This window comes from Cryptomeria japonica, unplaced genomic scaffold (assembly GCF_030272615.1).
Source record: "Cryptomeria japonica unplaced genomic scaffold, Sugi_1.0 HiC_scaffold_69, whole genome shotgun sequence".
NCBI classification, from domain to species: domain Eukaryota; kingdom Viridiplantae; phylum Streptophyta; class Pinopsida; order Cupressales; family Cupressaceae; genus Cryptomeria; species Cryptomeria japonica.
Window position 1 is genome coordinate 27368 of NW_026728891.1, and position 8672 is coordinate 36039.

General features: G+C 56.9%; 1 non-coding gene across 1 annotated transcript; it reads right to left on the minus strand.

The window, feature by feature from the left end:
- Positions 1-1238: 1238 nt before the first annotated feature.
- LOC131863835 (5S ribosomal RNA) lies at positions 1239-1357 on the minus strand. Its single transcript, XR_009362729.1, has one exon. It is a non-coding gene; the product is annotated as a 5S ribosomal RNA (ribosomal RNA).
- Between the last annotated feature and the right edge of the window lie 7315 nt (positions 1358-8672).

The following is an 8672-nucleotide window of genomic DNA, read 5'->3' on the forward strand; positions in this document are numbered from 1 at the left end:
GGCACCTCGGTGCGCACACCTTCTCAATGTTTTCTTGCCTTTTCTGGAAATTGGTGAAGGCAGCGCATCAAAGGTGCGCACCTCGGTGTGCTCCGAGGTGCGAACCCGAGAGCGCTCCGAGGTGCCCACGAAGTCGAAAGTCGGGTTAATTGCATTGTTTTCCCCGGGTGCGCTCCGAGGTGCGCAACATCGGCGCGCACCAAGGAGGGCTCCGAAGTGTGCTCCAAGGTGCGCACGATGGCGTGCACCTCTGGTGCGCACGATTCGGAGCTCGGTTTGACCGGGGTGCGCACACCTTGGCTGGGTTGCGCACCTTTTGTGCGCTCCAAGGTGCGCACGAAGTCGGAGCTCGGTTTGCCCCGGGTGCGCACCTTCGCCAGGGTGCGCACCTTGATGCGCACGCCTTGGCTGGGCTGCGCACCTTGGTGGGCGCCATGGTGCGCACCTTTCGTGCGCTCCAAGGTGCGCACGAAGTCGGAGCTCGGTTTGCCCCGGGTGCGCACCTTGGTGGGCGCCATGGTGCACTCCGAGGTGCCCAAGATTGGTGCGCACCAAGGAGCGCTCCGAAGTGCGCTCCAAGGTGCGCGCGAAGTCGAAAGTTGGGTTAATTGTCCGGTTTGCCTCGGGTGCGCACCTTGCGTGCACCTTCGCCAGGGTGGGCGCCTTGGTGCGCACACCTTGGCTGGGCTGCGCACACCTTGGCACCCGCGTTTCCTTCATTTTAAATTTTTTTTTTTTACAATCTCTCAAGTGGGAAATTCTATAATCTCAACTTTTTTTGCCTTTTCAGGAAACTTTTGAATGGAGCGCATCATTGGTGCGCTCCGAAGTGTGCTCCAAAGCTCTCTCCAGCTGCGTGCACCTGCCCCGGCCGCGCACCCGGCCCCGCCCAGCTTCGCTCACCTGTCCCGGGCGTCTGGTGCGGAACCTTAGAGTAAGAAACATCACCGTGCACCTTGGCCAACGTGCGCGACTCGACCGAGCGCGCACTGGCCGAGGTGCACACCGATTTCACCTGGGTGCGCGCGCAGCACCTCGGGCGCACCGGGGTGCGCGCACAACGCCCGGGTTGCACCGTGGCCTGTGTGCTCGGGGCGCCTCGGGTGCGCGCTCGGTGTCGCCCCCGCGCGCGCGGTAGTGCGGGCAGCGCACCCCGGCCCGGCCCGGCCCCGACGAGAACGCAAACGGGCAAAAGGTTTATTCAAATAGCATTGCGACGCCCGGCGAAAAACTAAAAAAGGGTGCAACACCGGGACTTCCCGGGAGGTCACCCATCCCAGTACTACTCCGGCCCAAGCGCGCTTAACTGCGGAGTTCTGATGGGATCCGGTGCACTAACGCTGGTATGATCGCACCCGTTATGAGCTTGTCGCAGTGTGTACTTAGCAAACCGCGACCCACGTGCGAATCCACCCCGGCCACCCACCCCCGTCGAGGTGCACACCCTCCCTCGCGAAGTGCGCCCCGTTCGCCAAGTGTGAGCCCTGCCCGGGTGCGCGCACCTTGCTAGGGCGTCGGGTGTGCACCCGGCCCGGCCTACGTGCGTGCACCTGGAGGGGGCGTCGTGTGCGTGCAGTGTCCCGTCTGCAACGCGGTGCCCACACACCACCTCGGGCGCAACGACCTGCGCTCACATGTGGGCCGAGTGCACCTTGGTGCATGTTCGGGGCGCCTCGGGTGCACGCTCGATCTTGCCCCGGTGCACCAAGGCGCTCGGTTTGCCCCGGGTGCGCACTTGGTGCAAGGTGGGCACCCAAAATAGGGATCAAGCACCAAAACACAAGTTTCGGGATGCAAAATGGGACCCAAGGACCACAAATGCGTTCCAAGACCCATGATGGGTCCACGAGAACAAAAATGTGTTCCGAGACTTAATAAACAAATATTGGGTTTTAGGAGAAGAAACATGCTCTGATGCCCAAAACGAGAATCGACCCCGAAAAGGCCACAGGCCAAAAGTGGGATGCGAGACAAAAAAAAATGGGACCCGAGGACCAAAATTGGGTTCCCAGGTCGAAGACAGGGCAACCGGACAAGAAACGACCTCTAAGGCTCGAAATGAGTCCCGACGACTAAAACTTGACAAGAAGCACCCATCAGGCACCCAACTCGACACCCATGGGATGCCGACCCACCCGGGCTTCCACCTAGCACACCTTGGCACCCACCCACCCTCGCACCCAACCTCGCACCCAACTTAGCACCTTTGAACCCACATTGGCACTCACCCTGACCCTGGCACCTTGGAACCCACATTGGCACTCACCTTGACCCTGGCACCCACCTTTGCACTCACCTTGGGACCCACCCTGGCTCCCACCTCGGCACCCACCCAGACACCCACCTTGGTTCCTTGGCACCCACCTTGGATCCTTGGCACCCACCCCGACACCCACCTTGGCACGCAACTTGGCTACTTGCCACCCACCTTGGCTCCTTGACGCCCACCCCGACAACCACCCCGTGACCTACCCTGGCTAGGGTTGGTGCACACCCACCCTGGTGCCCACCTTGGCACCCACCCTATGACCCACCTTGGCACGCACCTTAGTACCCACCCCGTTACCCACCCTAGGACCCACCCCGTGACCCACCTTGGCCAGGGTGGGTGCACCCACCCTGGTGCCCACCTTGGCACCCACCCATCCTAGCACCCAGCCTGTGACCGGGCTTGGAACCCAACCTTGCACCCGCACCCGTCTTGGCCAGTGTGGGTGCGCACCCATCCTGGCACCCACGTTGTGACACACCCTTTAACCCACGCACCCTAGCACCCACGTTGGCACCCACCTTGGAACCCAACCTAGCAACTTGGCACCCACCCCGTGACCCACCTTGGCATCCACCATAGCAGTCGCCGACTTGGCACCCACCTCGGCACCCACCTTGACACTTGTGGACCCACCTTGCCACTCACCCTAGCATCGACCCATCCTAGCACCCACCCTGGCACCTTTGCACCCTAGCACTCACCCATCCTAGCACCTAACCTGTGACCCACCTTGACACTCACCCTCGCACCCACCTTGGAACCCAACCTAGCACCCACCCACCCTGACACCAACCCTAGCACCTACCCACCCTTGCACCCACCCTGTGACCCATCTTGGCACCCACCCATCCTACCACTCAACCTATCACCCACCTTCTCACCCACCTTGGCATCCACCTTAGCACCCACCCACACTGGCACCTTGGCACCCACCTCGGGCAAGGTGGGTGCACACCCACCCTGGCACCCAATTTAGAACCCACCGAGCATGTTACCCACCTTGGCACCCACATTGCAGCCCACCCTAGTACCCACCCTATGACCCACATTGGCATCCACACCCTAGCACCCAGGCACCTCGACACCCGCCTTGACACCCACCCTAGCACTGAACCTGTGACCCACCTTGGAACTCACCCTAGAACCCACCCACCCTGTGAACCACCTTGGCATCCACCTTAGCACCCACCCACCTTGGCACCCACTCTAGCACTCACCCATCCTAACACCCAACTTGTTACCCACCTTGGCACCCGCCCTCGCGTCCACCTTGAAACCCACCCTAGCACCCACCCACGCAGGAGCCCACCTTGGCACCCAACCTAACACCCACGCATCCTGGCACCCAACTTGTGACCCACCTTGGAACCCACCCTAGTACCCACCTTTGAACCCACTATATCACCAACCCACCTTGGCACCCACCCTATGACCCTCTTTGGAATCCACCCTAGCACGCACCCACCCTGGCACCCACCATGGAGCGCACCCTAGCACCCACCCACCTCGGCACGCACCTCAACACCCACCTTGGTGTGCGCACTGCGCCAACCTCTCAAAGACCCTATGTGGTGCGCTCCAAAGTGTACACCTTTGGTGCGCTCCAAGGTGCGCACCTTTGGTGCACACCGAGGTGCACACCAAAGTGTGCACCGAGGTGAGCACCAAAGTGCACTCCAGGGTGCACACCAAGGCGTGCACCTTTGGTGCGGTCAATGCAAACGAATTCGGAAGTTGGGGTCGATGTCCTAATCGCTGCTGCAGACTACACGTATGAGAATCGGACAAATAGCTTTATATAGGGGAGGTGTTGCGTTTGATGGGTCGACTCCCCTGGTTGTGTGCACTGCACCAACTTCAAAGACCCTGTCTTGTTTAAGAAGTCAAAAGTTGGGGTGGATGTCCTAATCATTGCTGCAGTCTACGCATGTATGAGAATCAGACAAATAGCTTATATAGGGGAGGTGTTGCATTCGGTGGGTTGACTCCCCTGGTTGTGCGCACTGCGCCAACCTCAAAGACCCCGCATAGCAGAAGAAGTCGGAAGTCGGATTTTGGTGAGCACCAAGGCGTGCACCTTTGGTGCGGTCAACGCAGACGAATTCAGAAGTTGGGGTGGATGTCCTAATCGTTGTTGCAGGCTACACATGTATGAGAATCAGACAAATAGCTTATATAGGGGAGGTGTTGGGTTTGATGGGTCAACTCCCTTGGTTGTGCGCATTACGCCAACCTCAAAGACCTTGTTTTCGTTAAGAAGTCAAAAGTTGGGGTCAATGTCCTAATGGCTCCTGCAGGCTACACATGTATGAGAATCGGACAAATAGCTTATATAGGGGAGGTGTTGGGTTTGATGGGTCGACTCCCCTGGTTGTGCGCATTACGTCAACCTCAAAGACCTTGTTTTCGTTAAGAAGTCAAAAGTTGGGGTCGATGTCCTAATTGCTCCTGTAGACTACACATGTATGAGAATCAGACAAATAGCTTATATAGGGGAGGTGTTGGGTTTGATGGGTTGACTCCCCTAGTTGTTCGCATTACACCAACCTCAAAGACCTTGTTTTCGTTTAGAAGCCGAAAGTTGGGGTCGATGTCCTAATTGCTCCTGCAGGCTACGCATGTATGAGAATCAGACAAATAGCTTATATAGGGGAGGTGTTGGGTTTGATGGGTCGACTCCCCTGGTTGTGCGCATTGCGCCAACCTCAAAGACCCTGCATTGCGGATGAAGTCGAAAGTCAGAGTTTGGTGTGCTACAAGGTGTGGTCGAAGGTGCTCACCTAGGTGTGCACCTTTGGAGCACAGGAAAAGTGCCCTCCAAAAGTGCGCACCTTTGGAGTGCACAAAAGTGCCCTCCAAAAGTGCGCACCTTTGGAGCGCAGAAAAGTGCCCTCCAAAAAGTGCCCTCCAAAAGTGCGCACCTTTGGAGCGCAGAAAAGTGCCCTCCAAAAAGTGCCCTCCAAAAGTGCGCACCTTTGGAGCGCAGAAAAGTGCCCTCCAAAAAGTGCCCTCCAAAAGTGCGCACCTTTGGAGCGCAGAAAAGTGCCCTCCAAAAAGTGCCCTCCAAAAGTGCGCACCTTTGGAGCGCAGAAAAGTGCCCTCCAAAAAGTGCCCTCCAAAAGTGCGCACCTTTGGAGCGCAGAAAAGTGCCCTCCAAAAAGTGCCCTCCAAAAGTGCGCACCTTTGGAGCGCAGAAAAGTGCCCTCCAAAAAGTGCCCTCCAAAAGTGCGCACCTTTGGAGCGCAGAAAAGTGCCCTCCAAAAAGTGCCCTCCAAAAGTGCGCACCTTTGGAGCGCAGAAAAGTGCCCTCCAAAAAGTGCCCTCCAAAAGTGCGCACCTTTGGAGCGCAGAAAAGTGCCCTCCAAAAAGTGCCCTCCAAAAGTGCGCACCTTTGGAGCGCAGAAAAGTGCCCTCCAAAAGTGCGCACCTTTGGAGCGCACAAAAGTGCCCTCCAAAAGTGCGCACTTTTGGTGCGCACCAAGGCGCTGGTTCGGTCGTTGCAGGCGAGTTCGGAAGTTGGGGTCGATGTCCTGAGCGGAGGTGCAAACTACACAGGTGTCGGAATCGGACAAATAGCTTATATAGGGGAGGTGTATGCTTCGATGGGTCGACTCCCTAGGTTGAGCGCACCGCGCCAACCTCAAAGACCCTACGGTATGGATGAAGTCGGAAGTTGGGTCCGATGACCGATTCGATTAGTAGGTATGCTCATGAGGTCGGAATTTGGGTCCGATGACCTGCCATGTGCAGGAAGGCGAATGTTGACACTGTGCGTTGCAAGGTGCACACCAAGGCGCTGGTGCGGTCTTTTTAGTCGAGTTCGGAAGTTGGGGTCGATGTCCTGATCGGAGGTGCAAGCTACACAGGTGTGGGAATCGGACAAATAGCTTATATAGGGGAGGTGTATGCTTCGTTGGGTCGACTCCCCGGGTTGAGCGCACCGCGCCAACCTCAAAGACCCTACGGTATGGATGAAGTCGGAAGTTGGGTCCGATGACCGATTCGATATGTAGGCATACTCGCGAGGTCGGAATTTGGGTCCGATGACCTGCCACGTGCAGGAAGGCGAATGTTGGCACTGTGCGTTGCAAGGTGCGCACCAAGGCGCTGGTTCGGTCGTTGGAGGCGAGTTCGGAAGTTGGGGTCGATGTCTTGATCGGAGGTGCAAACTACACAGGTGTGGGAATCGGACAAATAGCTTATATAGGGGAGGTGTATGCTTCGTTGGGTCGACTCCCCGGGTTGAGCGCACCGCGCCAACCTCAAAGACCCTACGGTATGGATGAAGTCGGAAGTTGGGTCCGATGACCGATTCGATATGTAGGCATACTCGCGAGGTCGGAATTTGGGTCCGATGACCTGCCATGTGCAGGAAGGCGAATGTTGGGACTGTGCGTCGCAAGGTGCGCACCAAGGCGCTGGTGCCGTCGTTGCAGTCGAGTTCGGAAGTTGGGGTCGATGTCCTGGTCAGAGGTGCAAACTACACAGGTGTGGGAATCGGACAAATAGCTTATATAGGGGAGGTGTATGCTTCGATGGGTCGACTCCCTGGGTTGAGCGCACCGCGCCAACCTCAAAGACCCTACAGTATGGATGAAGTCGGAAGTTGGGTCCGATGACCGATTCGATACGTAGGCATATTGGCGAGGTCTGAATTTGTGTCCGATGACCTGCCATGCGCAGGAAGGCGGAATTTGGGTCCGATGACCGAGTTGATGGCGTGCCATGCGCAGAAAGGCGGAATTTGGGTCCGATGACCGAGTTGATGTTGATGGCCCGCCATGCACAGGAAGGCGGAATTTGGGTCCGATGACCGATTTGAAGGCGTGCCATACGCAAAAAGGCGGAGTTTGGGTCCGATGACCGAGTTGATATTGATGGCACGCCATGCGCAGGAAGGCGGAATTTGGGTCCGATGACCTGACATACGCATGGAGTCCGACTCGGGGGCCGATGTTCGATTCGATGACTTGCATTGTGGGTAAAGTCGGAAGTTGTGGTCTTTGACCCGATTCGATGACCAGACTTCGGCTGCTTGAGAATCGGACAAATAACTTATATAGGGGAGGTAGTGTTCTCGAGCATCCTCCCCCCGTGCCCGTTTATGTCGATTGATGCTGGTGCTCGACTGGTTGGAGCGCTCGGATGCAAAAATCTTGCACCAGGATTTATCGATTGTGATGGACACGGCAAGTCTCCTGATTGCTATGCAGGAGCTCATCGTGAATCTCTATGCGGCCTTGGTATGGACTCGACCTGCGGAATGGTTCGGCAATGGTAGTCGCTCCAACACGTCCTTGCAATGGCCACAGAGGTGATTCGACTAGAGCTCCAGTCTAGCTTTTGGGTTGCTTGGCGGACTGGTATAGCCGCGATCGAGTTCCGGCCATGAACGTTTTAGATAGCTCTTGGGCTTTCTGGGACGGAAGTCGGAAGTTTGGGCTGTTGTCCGATTTGATGACCATTCTTCGGATGTGTGAGAATCGGACAAATAACTTATATAGGGGACTGTGTTGTCTCACGCAGCCCCCTCCGTGCCCCTCTATCTCGACCGATGTTGGTGCTTGAAAGGGTTGGGATCGCTCGGATTTATAAACGTGCACCACCATTTGTCGAGTGTGAGGGACGCGGCAGGTCTCCTAAATGCTATGCGGGCGCTCTCTGAGAATCTCTATCCGGCCTCGACACAGACTAGTCTTGCTGAATGGTTTGGCACTGGTAGTCGATCCAACACGTCGTTGTTGTGGCCGCCTAGGCGATTCGATTCGAGCCCCCGTCTAGCTTTTGGGTTGCTTGGCGGATTTTGCCCTATCCGCAAGTGAGCTCGGTCCCTAAACGTTCGAGAAACCCGATTGCTATGCGCCGACTCTCTTTCTTGCGAGCCTCCATCTAGCTTTTGGGTCTCTACGGAACGGAAGTCGGAATCTGGGACCGTTGTTTGATTCGACGAGGCAGACTACGGTTGTGCGAGAATCGGACAAATAACTTATATAGGGGAGGTGTTGACTGGAGCATTCTCCCCCGTGCCCCTCTAACTCGACCAATGCTGGCGCTCGAACGGTGGTAGCGCTCGGATTTTCATTGAGCGCCAGCATTGGTCGATTTAGAGGGGCATGCGAGATTCCCGAATGCTATGCGAGGGCTCTAACGGAAATGTCTATTGGTTTCGGTATGGATGCAATTGCGAGTGGTTCGGCAAAGGTAGTCGTTCCGATGCGTCCATGTCGTGGCCAAATCGATAATTCGATTTGAGCCCTCGTATAGCATTTGGGTCTCTCGATGTGATTCCGCATTCCAGTCCCTTTGGGCACTGCTTGAGCCGCATCCCAGGGGGTTCCCTTCCCAATAATCTGCCTCGCAACCCGATTGCTATGCGGTGAGGCTCCTCGGCCGCCTCGGA